Source organism: Lonchura striata, chromosome 13, assembly GCF_046129695.1.
Source record: "Lonchura striata isolate bLonStr1 chromosome 13, bLonStr1.mat, whole genome shotgun sequence".
Classification (NCBI taxonomy): Eukaryota; Metazoa; Chordata; class Aves; order Passeriformes; family Estrildidae; genus Lonchura; species Lonchura striata.
The window spans coordinates 19,576,743-19,596,085 of NC_134615.1; positions in this window are offsets into that span (position 1 = coordinate 19,576,743).

Here is a 19,343-nt window from a genome sequence, read left to right on the forward strand (position 1 = left end):
ATGCTGCATTCTTGTCTTATGAATCACTCTCCACAGATGGTACTTATGCCATGTTCTACTTTCCTATTTGACAAACAGCTGCTCTGACTCCCTTGTATTGGCTCTTGCCCGAATGTAACTGCATTGAATGCAACGGATTTATTTTTTATTTATATTGGTGTCAACAAAGCTGGACACGGGGCCTTTAAAAGTAAAGAAGTGCCCCAAATACCTGTAAAATTCAATATGGCACATTCATTATTTATAAAATGATTGTTTCTGTTGCAGAACATTATTGATATTGTTATTTTGTGAGCTTTCCACATGTACAACTGATACGTACAACTGTACTTAGTCAATACTGCTTGAGATTAATAAGCCTGGTAGGAGGTTTTTCAATCAATATACTCACTCCAAAGAATATGCAACTGTGTGTATGGGGGAATTGATTCTGTTTTCATAAAGATGTAAATAAAAACAATTCTTAGAAGCAAAAGGAATTGTAAAAGTGGGAAATGAGGAGGCCATTTGTGATGTAAAGATTAACATACATTTTAAATATGACTTTGTGGCACTTTGGAGACCATTTTGGGATTACAGTAATTTTATATTCAGTAAAAAATTTTATATTCTTTCAAATATAGAGCCACAAATTGCTTCTAGTGAGGAAAAAAAGCATTTCCCCCCCTGCCCCCAGCCCCTACTGCCAAAAGGTTTGTCAGCTTACTCTTGCCAGTCCTTACTAAAGAGAGTCTGGTTGCATGAATAGTACTGCCAGAAGTAGAAATCAGCAAGAATGAGCAGTCTAAAGGCTTACATATGAAAACCAGCCTACAAAGTTCAAGGAATAATTTCTTATTGCAGGAGCCTTTCTATTCTCTGAAGGAGAAAAAAAGGAGCAACCAGCCTGAGACCCAGGGAGAGATGAGAAGGGCTTTGGCCCTTCCGTGGGTTATCCTTGCAGGCTCTGATGAAAGCAGTGTGCAAACCTGAGATCTGGTACCTTCCTTTTTTTTTTCCTTCCTCCCCTTGATGGTTTCCTTCATTCATCCTGTTCCTGTTACAGTTCATGGCTTCAGGACTGGTTCTTTGACTAAAGCAGAATCTCCTAACTAAGCCCCAAAGAGCTGATGAGCTCCTCGGTCCCAGCACAGAGGAAAACCTGGGCACTGCCCGTGAGGAACTTTTTAAAATTAATTAATGCACATCACTACCATCACCTCTCCTGCCTATTCCACCCAGGGATCCTGTTTCCACCCCATGGAACAAGATTGGATTCAAACCCCACATGTCTTCCATGGTTTTTGGGATGTCCTGGCTCCCTCCCTGCATCCACAGTGCTTTGGGCAGCTTTTGCAAGCAAATAGGTTTGGCTTTATACAGCTTGGGGAAAGGAAGCTATTAAGCAAAACAGAAAGTATTGCTGAGCAATTGAGCTGATTACACTTGTCCTTGGATGGAGAATGATCCGTGTTGGGGGAGGTGCCATCTCTGGAGGCCCTGTGAGATACTTGTGCTGGACACTGAAAAGAATTGACAACCCCATGGCATTTCATGCTGGATATTATTGCTGTCCTGGCCAAACCACAGTTTGGGTAATTATATCCTGCCCACCTCTGCTGCTGCTCTACTTTCAATCAGATGTAATATTCTTCATATCCTGTCCAAAACTACTGTGTGCTTCAAAAATAGCTATTTCATTTTTGCACAGAAGTGCCTGGTTTTCAGCTGTGGTTAGGACTCCTTGCAGGTGTAAAAAGGAAATAAATAGGATTTCTGGAGAGAAAAAATCAGTGCAGGCTGTATTCTCTTTTCACATCCACTGTAATGCCTGATCTTCACGCATTAGCCCCAGACCTTTTCAGCTATTTTCTACCCAGTGCCCAGAAATGCAGAATCACTCAGGACCTTTCCTGCTTGGCACCGTGTGAATCTGCAGTGACAGTCCCAGCTGGGAAGAGTTTGCAGCCTGCAAAGGCAGAGAGGCTTGGCCAAGGTCACCCACATCTCTGTGGCAGCCTGGGGACCTCGCCTGCTGGTCAGGCTCCTGATACATTTGAACCAAGTCTCCCTTCAGCCTCTCTTCTGTCTCCTTTCCATCAGTTGATTTGGGTTTTGATTTTTAATGATTTTTAATTCCCTCTTGCCTTCCTCAGACAACAGCATGAAGTCACTGGAGTGTGTTGTTTTACCTATTTAATGCATTTTTAGAGCTTGAGTTGGGTGAGTGGAGCAGCTGCTTTACCAGCGCTGCTGTTTAAAGCTGGATTGCTCTGAATCCTCTCTCTGTTTCCAAGAGCCCCTTTGCTAGGGGTTAAGGCTACAGTTTGTGTGGGAACAACCCAAAACCCCTTGGAAGTCCCCCTGGGGGTGGGATGCCATCTGGAATTTGCACTGCTTGTTGCTGTGAGCCTGCCTGGTGGGATGGACCGAGGAGGGAGACCAGAGCCCCTGCCCAAAGCGCCTTCAACACAAGGAAACATCACAAAGCAGAGGCAAAACGTTCCAGGGCTCCCAAAGCTGATGTGATAGGTCTCTCTGCCTTGTCTCCTTTCCTTTTTCTTTCTCTTTCCCCTCTCAGTCTGAAGAAGTGGCTTAAAGCTACTGAGCAGCAGCAGAGTGATGTGGGCAGGGATTGTCAGCAGGGGGTGGATGGTGAATGTGCTGAGATGGTGAGAGGGAAAGAAAAGGAAAATCCTTATGAGCAAGAGCCTGAAGATTTGATAATGCTTCTGCAGAGCTCAGGGAGAGCTTTGCTTGACTCAAGGCTAAACAAGAAACTCAACACCTGGCTCATTTAGAGTTGTGAACAGTTCACACCGAGCTTTTGGCTCCAATAAAGCCTTTTGCTCTATGCCTCAGACACCAGCATTCAGGCAAGGATTGGATGGGACAATGCAGCATAAGCTTCACTTTTAGGGCTGAAATATTATTATCATTATTACTATCAGCATCACCATCACCATCATCATCACCATCACCCATCATCATCTCATTATGATAATTATTATCATTGTTATAGCTACTATTATTATAGTTCAGTGGAAGTAGTCACACAGTTGAATTCATATATATGCTAATGCCTTGCTGAATCAGAACCTGTGAAAACAAAGAGGAGAAGCCTGGTGGACAGTCAGGATGAACAATTTAGCACTGAGCTGGTCCCAGTTAGCAAATTTTTTACACTTTGCTGTAACTGCTCCAGACAGGAGACTACTGGGTTGGAGGGAAGGTATTACAGGCTTGAGGATCTGTCCCAGAAACTCTTCCAAGACCATTTTTTGATACAGATGCATTTCAAAAAACCTAGGCAAGCAGACAGGCAAAATTACCACTCTGAAACCTGCTGGTTGCAGCACAGCCATAGACCAGCCCTAACTCTGCTATAACCATCCTGCAATGACTGGTGTTCAAAATAAATTGTCATCTCCTTTCTCCAGCCACTATTACTATTTCTGTGCATGAAAAGGAAATGGATGTTTTATTTCATCTGTTACTCTTATAAGTGAAATGCTCTTATATGTGCCATACTCCCAGCCTGAGGAGTAATGGTAAAATACAACTTGCATTCTTAAACTTAGTCTATATTTGAATTTTTGCTAGCCCAGCCCTGACACACAGGAATGTGAAAAAAGAAAGAAAAAAAAAATCACACCTTCTAAGGAGCGTAACAGCAATGTACAAAATTCCTCATCTATCTTTTGCCAAAACCATTCTGAAATCTGGTTTAATCTATCAGTAAGTATTTTTTTTTTTTTAATTACAATCTATTTCTTGCTAGGGAAGATTGCTAGGTCTGTGCTGGCTCCATAAATCGGATCTGAAGACAAACTTAAATTTTGAAATAGTAGTAATACTTAGTAGCTCTTAGAGTTCTTAGACCCAACATTTGTTAAATGCCAGGCTTGTTTTCACCAGAGGAGCAGAGGGATTGGCTCCTACTGGACCAAATGCCAAGGTGGGGTGAAGTGAATCCTATGTGGTCAAACACACCCCTGGATGTTTCTAGTTTTTCTCCTTTTTTCTCTAGTTTTCACCATTTTGCTGTTGGTCATTGCAGGATCCACATTCCTGGCTTTGCTACCTGCTCCTTGCTATTGCTTTCCCCAAAATCTCAACTTTCCTGCCCCACTGCATCCCAGCTGCAGAACCCCAAATGATGGTTTATACCTTTTATATCTGGACTTCTGAGCACAACCAGAGCCGAGCACACATGGAGTTGCTGTGGCCTGGGTTTTCCCTGCACTGCTGATCTGGTTTGCTGGGAAAAACTCAGGTTGCTCCATCTGGGCTGTGCTGAGAGAAGCATCTTGTCACCCTCTGTGTCACAGCCCCTGGAGCAGCCTCGTGCCAGTGTCTGGCACTGCTGCTGGGGGAATGCTGGCAAGCACCGAGTCAAAAAAACAATGCAATTGGAAAAATTAGCATGATCACCAGACAGGAGAACATCCCCATATGTTTTCTTCAGAAAGTCCACAGTTTCTTTAGCACCATGCCGGGTCTGTGAGCAGAAAGGAGCTGCTCACTGCTGCAGAGGCTTGGGCTGAGCACAGAGGTTCAGCAGGGACACGTTTGCACTCACCATGAGAAGAGCTTTCCAAAGCACGCAGTCAGCTCACTGGTGCTCCACTGTGCTGCTAAAAGTTTGTGTTTTCTGGGTAAAGCTTCTAAAAATAACCTCCTCTTTAATATTAAGCTCAGAGCATGGGTATTGCTTTTGGCATTTGGTTTGCTGCTGGAGGAACGCTACCAAAGAAAAATTTCCCACGGTCTGTGCCTTCAATTCTCTTTACACATAAAACACAACAGTGACACCAGAACAGTCTAAAACAAGGGACAGGCAAACATTTCAGTTCTGCAGCTTTTTTTTTTTTTTTTTCCTTTTCACTGGTTCTGCTGGGCTGGATACTACACTTCACCTGGTACTGCACGTGAGTCAGATCATGCTCAGAGAGGATGATAACAGCTGCAGTATCTACAGGAAGGAGAAGGGAAAGGTTGCTGTGAAGGGTGATTCCAGCTGTACTTCAGAGATAAAATGCAAGTGTTGGAGCTACAAGTAGGTTTTGTCTGGAGTTCTCATCTCAGGCTGGACTATGTCTAGTGGATATCAATGCCAGGCAGTCTCAGATGCAGAAATAGCATTTCAAGTAGGACAGCCTAGAAAAACCTGAAAGGATCTGCCCTTATTTTAAAAAATGGCAGCTCTCCAAGGCCTCACCACCTGAAACTTGGTGGTGGTCATATGCATTTTTCAGAAGCCACCAGTGATGGATGAACCTCGGTAGCTGGAGATGGATGAGCTGCAGTTATCCTTCCTTATGAGAAGTGAAACAAACACTTTGGGCCATTCATTTATTGCTGCTGTGATCAAATGGAGCAGGGTGGACCATGGATCTGATCTTCTCTTGTCGTTTAACCATCCCCATCCACCCTCTGCAGCCACTCCATCCCAGAGGAGAGCCCTGCAGTGCAGCATCTGGGTTTTCAAAGGAAGGGTGACACAGCAGCAAGGCTGGAAGGGGAGAGAGTTGGTGCCCTCCTCCACTTCACAGAGAAGGAAAAACAGAAAGAAGCTTGTTCTCTTCCATATTTTCACTTAACTAAAGTTCAATTTTCTAGAAAGGAAATCTCCTGATCTTTCTTTCTCTGGACCAATTATCTTAATAAATAAATTCTCTGGCACACACTCATAAAATAGATAAAACAATTTGTTTAGTGAATAGATAAAATCACAAAGTAAGGGAACAACAGGAAGAAAGCCACACAAGAGCAACACAAACATTACCAGGGAGAAAATTATTAAACAAGATTCCCAAGGGATTTTAAAATGCACACATTTCACCAGCAAAATTCTAACACCTTCCTTTTTCACAGCATGAAGAAGCCAAAGGTCTGGTTAAATTTCTACTCAAACATGAATTTTAAATTCCTACCCCTATTAAATACTCACATAAACACACTTGCATGCAGACACTGAAGAGTCTCCTTTCTAGAGTTTTCCATTATTTTTAGGATAACAAAACACTAATTGAAGACTTGACTCATAACTAGACTTTGGTCCCCCCACCACTAAAATGGTGACAACAAATCAGAAAAATTTGCCTCTGCAAATAGTTTCTAGCTTTTTATATGTAAAAAGGGTTGAGCTTATTTGAACTACTGTCTTTCTAAATGCATTTTATTTAAAGATGTTTTTAAGATCTTGAGAAATTTTCATTCTTGTGGCTGAGGGAATAATTCTTCTGGGTTTGTTGCCTTTTATTTTTTTTATTTGAGCTGAAATGATTTAACTTTTCTGCTCACAAAGCAAAACAAATATTATAATTTTGCTTGGCCTATTTAAGAATACACAACTGCCAGAAAATCAATATGAAATGGGTTTTTATATTATTAAAGACGTGTGATCTTTAAGATCACTTGCAGCAAGATATTAGATATTCCTCCCTGCCAAGTTTCCTTTCTACCTTTTCCCTCCAGCATGTATATAAAGAAATTAACTTTTTCTGATACTCTGATGAATTATTCCTCTGTCCTACCCATTGTGTGATCCCATATAGGACGGTACCAAGAAGGACTTTAATTTTGCAGGTCTCAGGTTTGTTATTGTTAGAGGTGTTTGCAGGTCGACTGCGATGCACAACATACAATTTCCTTCAAGAGGAAGAGCACAGAGGCAAAACTCGAGCTCTATAACATCCAGGTTTCAGTGTAATCAACAATAAAATTAAATTTTCCACTTTGGCAAGCCACCTTAGTCCTGCCTTATTTACTGGAAATGTTCTGGGTGGTGATGTGATGTCGCAAGCCCCAGAGGTGTCACTGCCATTCCTCACCCAGAGAGGTGTTCTGGGACCTGGGAAGCAGGAGGGAGCAGGGTAGAAAGACAGTATAAACCCCAGCCAGCCAGGATTTCCTTTCTGTAATAAATATTTTCAAATCCAAGGCACTGCACAAGGAAATTGCTGAGGACTGATTCGCCACACCTTGCCACTGGACAGGGCAAAGCCACAACTTTCTCTGGAACATCTTCTGCTATCCTGGTTTTGGTCAGCCACTAAACCCAGTGGCATTGTCCAGTCTTGTTTCCTTCTGCTCATTTTTATATCTGGTCATTCATTTCAGCTCCCCCAAAACCAAGGCAATTGTAGCTTGCCTTGGCTCCAAGTCTGCCAGGCTGTGAGTGTGAGCCAAGGAACCTTATGAAGAATTTTTTGGTGAGAAAAGCATCTCCTCCCCTGCTGGCTGGCATTTCCTCAAGGAGAAAACTGTGGAGCTGAAGGCAGAGGGAGCCTTTGCTACAACAATTACTTGAGGTTTAGTGATTCCTCTTTTTTTTTTTTGGTGTCAAAAAAGAATCAACCACTTGTCTGTCACAGTCTTGCAGACTGGTGTAAATCACACTGAGGGTGGGGTAACCTTGGGCATCTGCACACTTGGTTGTCTTAAAACCAAGCAAGGAGCTTTGGGAGTGGGATAGAGAAATAGCATCATCCACCAAGAAACCATCAGTGCTGATGAAGTTACACTGCACACACAAGTTGGAGAGGGTCAGTTTGCTTTCATGCATGCTGGAAGGCACCAGTCCTACAGTCCTGACTCTGCCTGTTTATCCAGAATAGCCCCAGGGTGGGCAGGTTGGGGTGCCTTGGTTTGAGTATTCAGTGTTCAGCAGGAACGGCTTTGTTGGCTTAGGGAAAAAAAAATTCAACTGGAAAGTTTTGTAGAAGCATTGCTGGAGGTTCAAAGGTACATCCCAAATCTGAGCACATGGAGAAGGTAGGAAATGCTCCTCTGCTGACAGCTGGTAGGTCTGGCTGTGCCTGCAGGATGACAAGGGACACTTCTGGTGGGGACTGGGCCAGGCTACCCCTGCCCAGAAGCTTCTCTGGAAACCACCACTCATCCTCATCCTCACCCACAGGCTGCTCTGCTGGAGCAGCTGAAGGGGTGAGGACAGAAGTGCAGAAAAAACCTGCTAAATGCCAGCCCCTGGTGCCACTGAGAGTGGGTGGTACCGCTCCACACCTCTCCAGCTGCTCAGCTGCCATCCCGGCACATTCCTGTGTCTGCTTTTGGCTTGGGTTAAGGGTTGAACCAGTCCAACACACACCCATTCCAGACTCCTCATTTCCAAAGCATTTAAGCACTTGGGCTGTCTCTAAGTATAATTTACAAGACACTTATTGCATGGACATTGATGGCAAAGGGCTGTGTGTGTTTCAAAGCCAGCCCAAGTGCTCGGAACAACTTTTTCCCATGGTAAAATACTTGCTCAATTGGTAATCCATGAATGTGCATCCAATGTAGCAACCATTTAAAAATAATAAAACTGAAAAATAACTCTATCTAAAAAAAGCTGTGACCCTTAAAAAGTATTTCCAATGACACTTATTAAAAATGAAAGGATGTTTCTAATTATATTTGCCTTTGTACTTTATTGAAGCTCAAAAATAGCAAAAACAAATAGAACAATTTTTTGTCAAAAACTCTATGTTCTTCAAAATTATTTTAATCAATCTTTTTGGTGGGAAAATGTATATATTTTTCCTGTGTAGCATGAACCCCACTTCCACAGTTTTAGTCTCTTTCCCATTTTCCAGGTGAGCCTGCATATCAAAATAAGTGGAAAAAAAAAAATCGACTCTCTAATTTTTTACACTTCTCTAACAAGGACCAGTCTCACCTGATGAAATACCTACAAAGCATAACTGTAAATTTTATTGTCTACCACACACCCTTGGTCGATTGAGTAACGGCTACGAGCCCTCAGAAATCAATCTGCATTTATCACACAACCAAACCTTTGTGAAACACAAAGCAGGACAGGTTTCCCAGGCATTGTACGATCTGGGATCTGAGTGTGTGTGTTGGAGAACATTTTGACCACAAACGGAGCTGATTATCGATATAATTATGCTGCAATCACACCAGAGGAGAGTATCCAGTAAATCAAATCCAACTGTCCGCCCACTCGCAGAGAAGAGAGACTAAAACCTGTCAAATCAGGGAAGGAGGAACAGGTGGCCTCATTTGCAAAAAAAAAAAAGGCTGCTCCTCGCATGGCCAAGTGCTGAACATCCAGACTCACACACACACACATTTATTAAATGCAGAGTGTTTAATGAGCTTTCTGTGCAGCACATTAAATGTGCTTCTGGTGCATGCACCGATATAAAATGTGACACACGGGTCTCCTCGTGCACCGAGCGAATAACCTGGGACTTGCTAAGTTCTGCCGTAAGTTTTCACCTTTTTAATGTTTTTAATGGCTACTGACAGCAGCGTGCAGCCTCTGTGGCAGCTCTGCCCGGCCCTTCAGAGGGAGCAGCTCTGTCAGCAGCTCAGAGGAGGCTCCTGCTATGCTGTGTGGGACATCCTCTCTTCCAACATGGGGAATGACTCCTGTTTTTGGGGACTGCTGCCTAGCTGGAGTTCTCAAGGCTGGGTCTCAAGAAATCCTTGGTGCCTCACCCAAGTGGTAATTGATGCTTCTGTAGATTTTAGGAATCGCTTTAAACTGAAGAAGGGCAAGGTTAGCTTGGATATTGGAAAGAAATTCTTCCCAAGTTGGAGGGTGATGAGGCACAGCTTGCCCAGAGAAGCTGTGGCTGTCCCATCCCTGAAAGTGTCCAAGGCCAGTCTGGATGGAGCTTGGAGCACCCTGGGATTGTGGAAAATGTCCCAGCCATGGCAGCAGGTTGGACTAGGCAAGATTTAAGGTCCTTTCCAACCCAAAGCATTCTATGATTCTATGAAATTTTGAGTTTCCTTCATCTTCTCTGACATTCTGACATGGTGGCCACCGGTGGCCAGACAGAGAGTCCAAAGCAGATAACACTGAAAAAACTCAGTTCTCATGAATGTTAACATAGACAGTTTCCTCCCGTTGGAAGCTGCAGGCATATAGGGCACATGCCAATCAATCTGTTTTGGCAGGGAGTGGCAGCAGGTACAGGAAGATCCTGCCACGTTTTGGGATGCAAACAGCTGCATTCCCCTGCTCCCACAAGACTGATCTCTTAGCTGTGGATATTGTAATGAGCAGACTATGAATCTTCAAACCCAAGGTTAATTCCTGTTTTCAGTAATGGATGGGAAAAGCTGAAAATCCATCAAAATTACACAAGGGAGGAAAATGCCTCTGAAAGGAAATGTCTTGAGAAAGTTCTAGCTATGAAATGAAACGCAGCCATGGCAAACGCTGTGAGTTCTCAGGATTCAAGTGTGCCCTCTTTCCAGAGGTTGCTGAAGGAAGAGATGAAAAACAGCTGAATGCCTCAGAAGGAAGGTTGGGGCAGCTGCCCTCTAACAGGAGATCCTCAAAGGCTCCATCTCCGGGGTGCCCCTCACATATTATCTAAAGGGAAAAAGTATAGAGAATTTAAAGGTACAGAAAATATCAGACTGTGTGGGATACACTGAAACTGCAGCCATAAGCCCAAGTACTAAATAATAAGACAGAATGATGATCTGTGGAGTAATTTAAGTCCTTATTTTCCTAGCTGCAGATGATATTGCCTCACAATTCCTTTCCCAAGCAAAATCCAGCTGTGTTCAGCTCTTGGTACTGAGGTTGCAACCCCAGAGATCTATAGAAACATGACAAATCTGGTGTGTATGCACATCCCTTATTCCCAGGGTTAAAAGAATACTTCTGACAGTGGAAAACTCCAGGAGAAAATACTCTATAAAGAAGTTTAAGGGCCCACCTGAAGGGGAAAGCAAGCATTTACTTTAACAATGATTAATTTTTAATTGTTTTGTGTGATTTCAATGGACACAAGCTGACGTAGGAGAGAGACCATTTGCCAAGTCCTCTTGTAGCAGTGCATGCTGTACAATTTAATCTGTAAACTGCTTCAGATAATACCCTGGAATAATTTTCTGCTCTCAGTAGCACAGTGAACAGTTGCCCACGTAAATCCCCCATGAGATAGGTGACCCCTTTATGATCCAGCTCACAGAGCAGAGGAGAGAGATCCTGCTCCACTCATAAAACCAATCATTCTTCCCTAACAGGCTACACATTGCAGTCACCATAAAACCCACCCTGACCATATTTAGCAGGCTGGGGTGTGATTCTGAGCTTGAAGGTTAAAGACCTGCACAGGTCCATCCCCATGGCTGGACTGTGAAGTCAGTAATTCACACAAACTACCATGAAATGGCACTGAAAACCAGGAATCCCCAGCACAGGAGCAAAGAACCTCCTGGAAGCTGCAGAGTTCTGTGCCACTGGGCTGTGAAGCACTGGGAGGTGTTGATAAACTTTGCTGATAAACTAAACTTAAAAATACACCCGGGAGTAGCAGTGGGAACATTTCCTTTTCACAACAGGCACTGAGGTCTTTAACATGGAATATCACATTTTCAACCTATCACATTTTCAACCAAGTCAATGCCTCACCACCCTCCTCTCCAAAGCAAGCCATAGTGATGACATCTTCCTTATCATCAATAAAAATGATGTACAGCAGACTGTGGAGTTATTCAACAAGCAATTTCCAATGATCACCTTTACTACGGTGTATAAAACAGGTCTAGGACTCCCTTTCCAGGATGTCAGAATTTTATGAAGCATCCAGTCTCCACTTTCAGCTCCCTGTTATGAAAAGAACAGCTCTTCATGTCGATATACAGTGTTTTGCTTGTCTCAGCACATCCCCGTGACCGTGCAAAAAGGTTGCTCGTGATGAGGATCGCTATTAAAAGCAACGCTGAGGTGATGCAAGAGAGGAAAAACCATTTGCAAAACACACCTATAAAGAGCTGAGCAGGTGTTGCTGTCTTCCAGCTCATCTTGCCTGAGCCTGTGGACCACCCTCGATGGGGGTGGTCCCACTGAGCATCATGAGCACAGATGAGCTCTGTAATTAATGAAGTTTTTCCTAACTAATGTTGCTGGAACTGAAAATGTGGCCCCAGGAATTGATTATGTAAATCCTTCGGATGGATGGAAGCTTTTTCCAACGAAACTGAGCATCACAAATGATTATTTCTGTCATCCCTGCAGCAGTGAGGGCAAGCTAAGAGCTGAGCACATGCTCAGAGCTTAGCACAGGCTGTTACAGGGATTTCTGAGTGTCAAGGACTCAATCTCTTCTTGAGGATGCAGTGTTGATTCCTAACTGTAGAGATGAGTCATGAGGAGTCAAAAGACAGAGCAGAAACACATCTGTTACTCTGCTGATCTGAAGAAGAAATATTTTTTCCACCTCAGTATTTCACACCCATCCTCACTTTTTCCTACCAGCACCTCCTCTGCCATAGCTGTGTTTTCAAATCCAGGGACATCACCATTATTCAGGAATAGGCCCTTTAGCAAAGATGAAATGAAAGCAATATTACCAGCTCAGCAGTGACCAAAGATGTTAAATCGTCTTCTAGGAGGAATAAACAACTGTCTTTCAGTTATTTTTGTGTCCTGAGATTTGCACCACATTTGGACACAGTAAATATAAGTAAATTAGCCTCAAAGAGTCAACATTAGATTAAAAAAATTGGGTACTGTAACAATTATCTTCTGCATTTCAGAGCACAGCTAGTAGAATTTACTGCATGGAAGAAAAGGTGAATGGATTTGCATTTAAGTTTCATCACTTTTAAGGTCCCCAGTAGCCAAGCTTCCCTTTAAAAGAGCCCTAGTGGACAATAAACTCTTTTAGAAAATATACAGCAAAGCAGCAGTGCCCAATAGACATAAAATTAGAGTGCTGTGATGTTTCAGCTGTTCACTTCCTTTGATACAGGCAGCTGGCAGCAAGACACTTGAAAAGATGGAAGAACAAGTAACTTCTAATGGATAAATATATATTATTTTCCATACCATATGTGTTTTAAATATACATAAATGCACACACTCGCACGTGTACTAATAGGATAAATTTACAGGGCAAACAGAAGTGAACAGTCACTAGTATAGATACTGAGCTACCATTAAGCATTTAAAATAATTGCAGCTTTTAAACCATGGAAACAAGAACTTTAAAAGAATATTTTTGGTGCATTTTCCTCTAGAGTGAACATTTCTCAGGCATTTCCTCCTGAGTGAAATCAGAAATCACCAGTGCCATTATATTTTAAAAGCAAAAGCTTTCTGCAGAAGATTTGTCATAAAGATGTCCCCAAATTAACCCCCAAGAGATGGACCAAACGAGATATTTAATGATATTTCAGTATGCAATTAGTTTTTAAATTTCTTGTTAATTGTAATTAATTATCAATTTCATGGATGTCTTTGCACATGCTATTTTCATGGGAAGCCATGGCAAGGGTTTTCCTTTCCACACAGCCAGCACTGATTGCAGGAGGAGGGGAAGGCAGCTGCCCCCTCTCTCTGTACACTCCATTCCTGGTGCAGATCTCTGCCCCCAGGTCTGTCCCCATAAACCTTCCTTTTCTTCAAAGGGAAACAATTGGATGTACAGCTCTTCACAATGACCTCCTCAGTGAGACACACAGGAATCAAAGGATATTCATCCTCCTGGAAATCCAGATTCCATTGTAAACCTTTCATTCAGCAGACTGAGCTGACCTGTCTTTATGCAGAATAGTGCTCAACCAGTGGATTGCTGAGGAATTAACAAAAAAAATATCAGAAAATAAATTGCAAAGAAATAATTTACTTATTTGGATCAAAAGTAAAAAAAAAAAAAATACAGTATTCACCATAAGAAACCAAGAACCTGTTATGTTTTATGCAACAGATCTTTGGCCTCCCTTTCCTCCTCCTCTTCCTCCTCCCTCTCCTCCTCCCTCCAGCCCTGGTGAGTTGCTCAAGAGCCCTGGGAGCTGCAGGATGGGAGAATTTTTGGATGGTCTCTGGGAGCCCATCTCCTCTGGGCTTTCCTGCAGAAGCAGAGGAAGGTTTTTTATCTGTTACTCAGCTCTGACGTGCTCTGCTTTCCTTCTGGGTGTTATGTATTTGTTTTCATGAGTGTTTGCAGCACCTTTCCACTTTGCAACAACAGGCTTTGTGTGCCAGGCAGAAATATCAATGTTATCAGATACCATATGTGTCAGTATCCTTATCTGGAGCTGGCTGCAAGCTCTTCCCAGAACAACCAAAATAGATAATCCTTTCTAGAAGGAAAAAACCCCAACATTACCTATATTTCACTTGAAGACACTGTCATATAGTTTTGAGGTTCTTTTTTTTGCAGCTGGATACACACAATAGAAAAAACCCCTACTTTCTCACAGATGTGATTTCCTTTCCCCTCTGAAACACTGAATATATTTATATCTGATTTATGCCATAAAGGTACAAGTCCTTGAGGTCTTTCTTCTTTTACAACATATGTTCAGCTCTTGTTTTTGCATTTGTGTAATGAAAATAAAAATAAAGAGACAATATATATTTTCATCTTTAGTATGAACAGGTGTGTATCCAGCAGGATGGGAAGGCACTGATCAGCAGGTGCTGCTCTCCTGCTGCAGGAGGGATTTATTCTGGTGCTTTGATTAACAATCCCTGCTTGGACACTTCCCCCTTCATGGAGATGCTGTGAGGCTGAAAGGATCTCAGAGGTTTTCAGCAATGGGGGTTATTGAGTGAACTGGTCCTGGTTGACAGATTTGTAACATAATATAGAAATTCCATATTTAATCTCCTCATTCTAAAATGATGTTTGTCTCAGTAGCCTTTAATGGTAGGGCAAAGCTAAGGCATGAACAGAGTACACATGAGCACACAAAATGTCTGCAACTCAAGCTATGATAACAAAAAGCACAAAAGCAACCAAATTACAAAGACAGCTGTTTTTCAAGGCTTTTAAAGCTTTGCCCACCGATTTCTATATGGAAAGTTGTTTTCCTTGTGATGCCTTGTGAAGGCTGACCTAAAACAGAGGCTGGACAGGGATAAAGAATAAAGTAGGGATTTATTAGAAGGCCTCAAAGGATCCACCTTGGGCAGCACAAGAGCCCAGCCAGGGCTACACCAAAGATGAACCAAAATGGTCCCAAAATGCACGACCACTCATGGGGTCTCTCAGTTTTATAAGTTCTGGTCCATTTGTATATTTGAGTTCATTGTCCCATTCCAGCTCCAGCCCATCAGTCCCACCCTGCTTGTTTTTCTCTCTCCAGCCCACGCTGTTTGTGCTCCTGGGCTGAGGTTTGGATCATTTGTCCTTGGTGCCCAGCTGGAGCAGGAATTGTTTTGTCTCCCTGCTCTGTGCACAGAGCTCTCCATCCCCTCATGTGAAGCTCAGAATGACACACTAAAGCAGCACAGAATGTGAAAAATATAAAAGCCAAAACCTGAGGCATCACTTGCAGTGTTCAGAACTTTCTGGCTTTGTATTAACAGGTTCAGGAGGGCAAAGCAGTGAGGAGACCACTCTGCCTTGGAGGAGATCAGCACCTTTGTGGGGTCTGAGGATGATCTGGGAGGGCAGGAGCTCCACGGGGGTGGGAGAGGGCCTGGGGTGACCTCGGCTCCGTGGAGCTTGAGGACCTTGCAGGTGGAGCTGGGACATGGCCAGGACCCTGCAGGCTCCTGCACATCTGGAAAATGTGCAGGACAGCATTGCTGCCTCCTGCAAGGAGTGTGCAAGGCTGTGCATCCCCCTTGTGCTGCTGTAATTATTACTGCTCTCTTAATCACGTTATGCAAATGGGCTGAGCGGGAAGGAGGGAGAGGAGGCAGACAGAATAACTGAGGAGGAAAGGGTAATACTTTTGGGTGGTTACGACTTTGCTCCCTGATTAAAATTCCTGGAATTCTCAATTGTTTCTTATCAAAAGGCTTAAAAAGGAGGATTTTTATTTTAATAAAAATAAACGAAGAAAAATGGATCTCTCATTTCCAAGGGATACAATGGAGATCACCTTGTAGTCTGGCAGCAGAATTGATCTGATTTGCATTACCAAGGATGACTAAATGGAGTGTTAAATTATCTCAAAAAAAAGAAAGATGTAAATTGATATTCATGACATCAACAAGGTTAGAAAGGAAAAAAAAAAAAGATAGCAAGTCTTTACAAGTCTTCTTGTACTATACAAGTGTTAATCTTATATTCCATGGGCATTACACTACTCCAAAAGGCATCTTCTGCTTTTGTGTGACACCTCTAGGAAATGATTTGCAATTATACAAACCAGCACCAGAATGTGATGCTGCAGCAATCAGCACTGGCTATAAAAACACTAATTATTTCTGATAAATTCATTCTGTAGATGCATTCTGAACACACACAAAAAAGTTTAGTGAGCTGCAAATTTGATTTTGGAATAAATGCATTGCATTCTAAAGTTTTCTGTTGGAAAAGAGGTGTGGGGAAAGGGAAAACTGCCCCCTTCATCAGCTATGGAATATCTCAAAAATATTTTTGAGCCATATTTAAATTGTTTCATTGCTCTTAAAATGTTTCACTATTTGTATGGATTCCATCATCGTTCATGTATTTATCTATACACATATGCACATAAATGGGAAATACATTGGAATATGCAAGGAATATGCAAGGAATATACAAGGTATGTACAATTCCATGAATGAAATTCCATATTTGCCCCCCACATGGGTATTATTAACTTGGCTTGACCCTGGGCTAACGTTATCTTCTAACTTGGGGTCATCCTGGCACATGGCAGAAGGAGGCTCTGATCCCAATCTTGCCACTGCTCCCAAATTTACTTGGGATCACATTTTAAAGGACTTGCTGCTCTAACCAATATTGAATAATTTCTACCTATAACTAGTATTGCCCGACTACTTTGCTCAGCTTTTGGGACTTTAGTTAGAGCCTTGCCATAGCTGAAACTTTTCTAGGAAGTCTTGGGGTTGTGGGAGTACAGCTTAATCTTGCTAATTTAGGATTTTACGACTGTAATGCTGCATGATTTTTAGTAGGTCAGAGAAAACTGTTTAGAGGTATATTTATTTAAAAATATTAGGTTTAACTAGTTTCCAAATACTTGGGATGTCTGATAAGGCATAATTTTTGAACATACAAGTCATTGTTATACATTCATCAAATGCTGCAAAGGGCCAAAGTATGTTTTGGTACTTAGACACCAATTCTTAGATAAATAAGAAGTTATTACTATAGTGCTGACACAAAACGCCTGTAAAATCATTACACACGTCATTCACCTTTGAGTCCAAGGCACAGTATTGTCACCAGAGCTCCAGTGCCCTGTGGAGCAGAGCAGCAAGGATTCCACCTGGAGCACATCAACCCCTCCCCAGCAGCACAACCAGTCCCTGTGACAATTATATCCACGGTCCATGCTCTGCCCCCTGGCTGTCTTTCAGGATTTGTCAAGCATTTTTTCCTAGTTGAAATTTTCACATTTCCCTATCAGTCTTCAATTTTATCAGCTGTCTGGCAAGAGCACACAGCTGACAATTTTTCAGCTGTTTTATTCTTCACTGTCCAATACTGAGAACAATTCCTTCAGAATGAGGGAAGGATATTGGCATTTGGTTAATACCACAGGAAGGTGAGAGGTAGAGTGAAATGTAACCCCAAAGTGACAAAACCTATTAGTCAAATAACACTGTCTACTTCTTTTTATTCTTTATTAAAAGAAGTTGCAAATATTTTCTTTAGTGTTAAATCAAAATCTCTGAGTACTCAAGGATGACAATTCTGACTCATAGTCAGAAGCCTCTTTCCTCATACCTAACTAAACTTTCTGCATCTCCACTGAAATGTATCAAGCCCTTTAAATCTGTTGCTCATCTCACTGCCAAGATATTGAATTATAAGAGCTGATTGAACTTTTTTTTTAAATGCAGAATAGCAGTGGAAAGATTTACTTCACCTCTTTATCCTCCAATACTTCTGTATAGGTGTTTATTATAATACTTTATGTGGATACTAACTTTAGATTTGCAGATATACATTTATGAATAAAATATTGTAGATGAGATCATAGATTAAGACTAAAAAATGCAGTAGTGATTTTTTCATTTGTAGTAACACGATGACCTCTTTTGCATTGCAAATTTCACTATATTTGGGTTGGGGTGAGGATATGAAATATGTAATATCAAATAAGGATCCATAATAAACCAAAAGTAGATATCTGAGGAACAAGATGTCTGAAATGGAACAGTTTTTGATGCTTTAGTTCGTTCTACCCTGGCTTGTTTCTCAGTGAACCCCAGAATTTACTCTCTGCTGTGCTCAAACCATTTCTGCATTAGGGGATGGGATGGAAGCACTTCCTGACACAGTTTTACACCCCTCATCTCATGTCAGGAAAAACATAATTTTCTCCAGAGCCCTTTCATGCTGGTGGGCATTAGTGACAATCAGCCCTGAAAAGTTCCCAGCAGCACAGGGTGGTTTGCAGTGAGATGTAAAATGCTCTATTTATAAACAATATGTCCATTAGTGGACCCCAGATGAAAGCTAAATTAAACACCTGCATTCAGATGTTTCTAAGCAATGTTTCCTGCTGCATTGACAAATCATACCTAGCTATTTTCCATGAAGGGTATTATGTCTTTAGAGAAAATCTGTCAGAGAGAGATCAGTCCAATATTCTCCATCCCTGAACAAGAAATCTGGGTTATACAAACCCAGTGCTCTTTGCAGGCTTGGGAGTGTCTTTGCACATTCTTGTCCCCAAATGTCACCACTTCATAAAGGAAACTGAGCCTCTAATGTCCTCTTAAAGCTCTATCACAAAAGAATAACAGGAGGGATTTAGAGAAGTGCAAACACTCCAAAAGACGGAAGGAAAAGTAAAATTATTGCTTTGTATCTGGGATGAGAAATGTTTACTGGCAACCAAAATGCATTCTAACATTTCTCCACAAATATCTATCCAACTAATTGCTATGGAATAACTGAAACCAGAAGAGAAAGAGTCCCCTTAGTGCTACACTCATTTCATGTGCTCTGTTCACTGTCTTTTAAAACCTAGCACTTCTTTTTGATGAATAGTCCTTGGCTGCCCTTCATCCTGGCAGAGGACTTTGCATTTCAACCTTTATTTCTCATAGTGGTTTTTCACTCCAGATGTTGGCCCTTTGGACATTCCTGATCCACATTCAGCACCTCAGTTTTGGGTGCTGCCCACAGATAACCGGTGCTAAGGCCATTATCTTGCCAAACATCCCTGCAGCCAGCATGCAGTCAATTATTTTAATATTGTCTTTTAAATGAATCACTCTAATCATCCTGGCTGCCCACCTCTGAGGCCAAATTAACTTGTCAGCCTCTTTTGTGTTCCAGGGGTCAATTTTAGAGAGGTCTCAGCAATGGCCCAAATCTGCTGCCATTGAGATCAATGGCAAAGCTCCCGGGATCCTCACTGGAAGCAGGTTTTGGCAAGTACAGAGCATTTGTGAAAATTCCAGCCTTCAGGACAAAATGTCCTCAATGTTTCAGAGGTGCCCT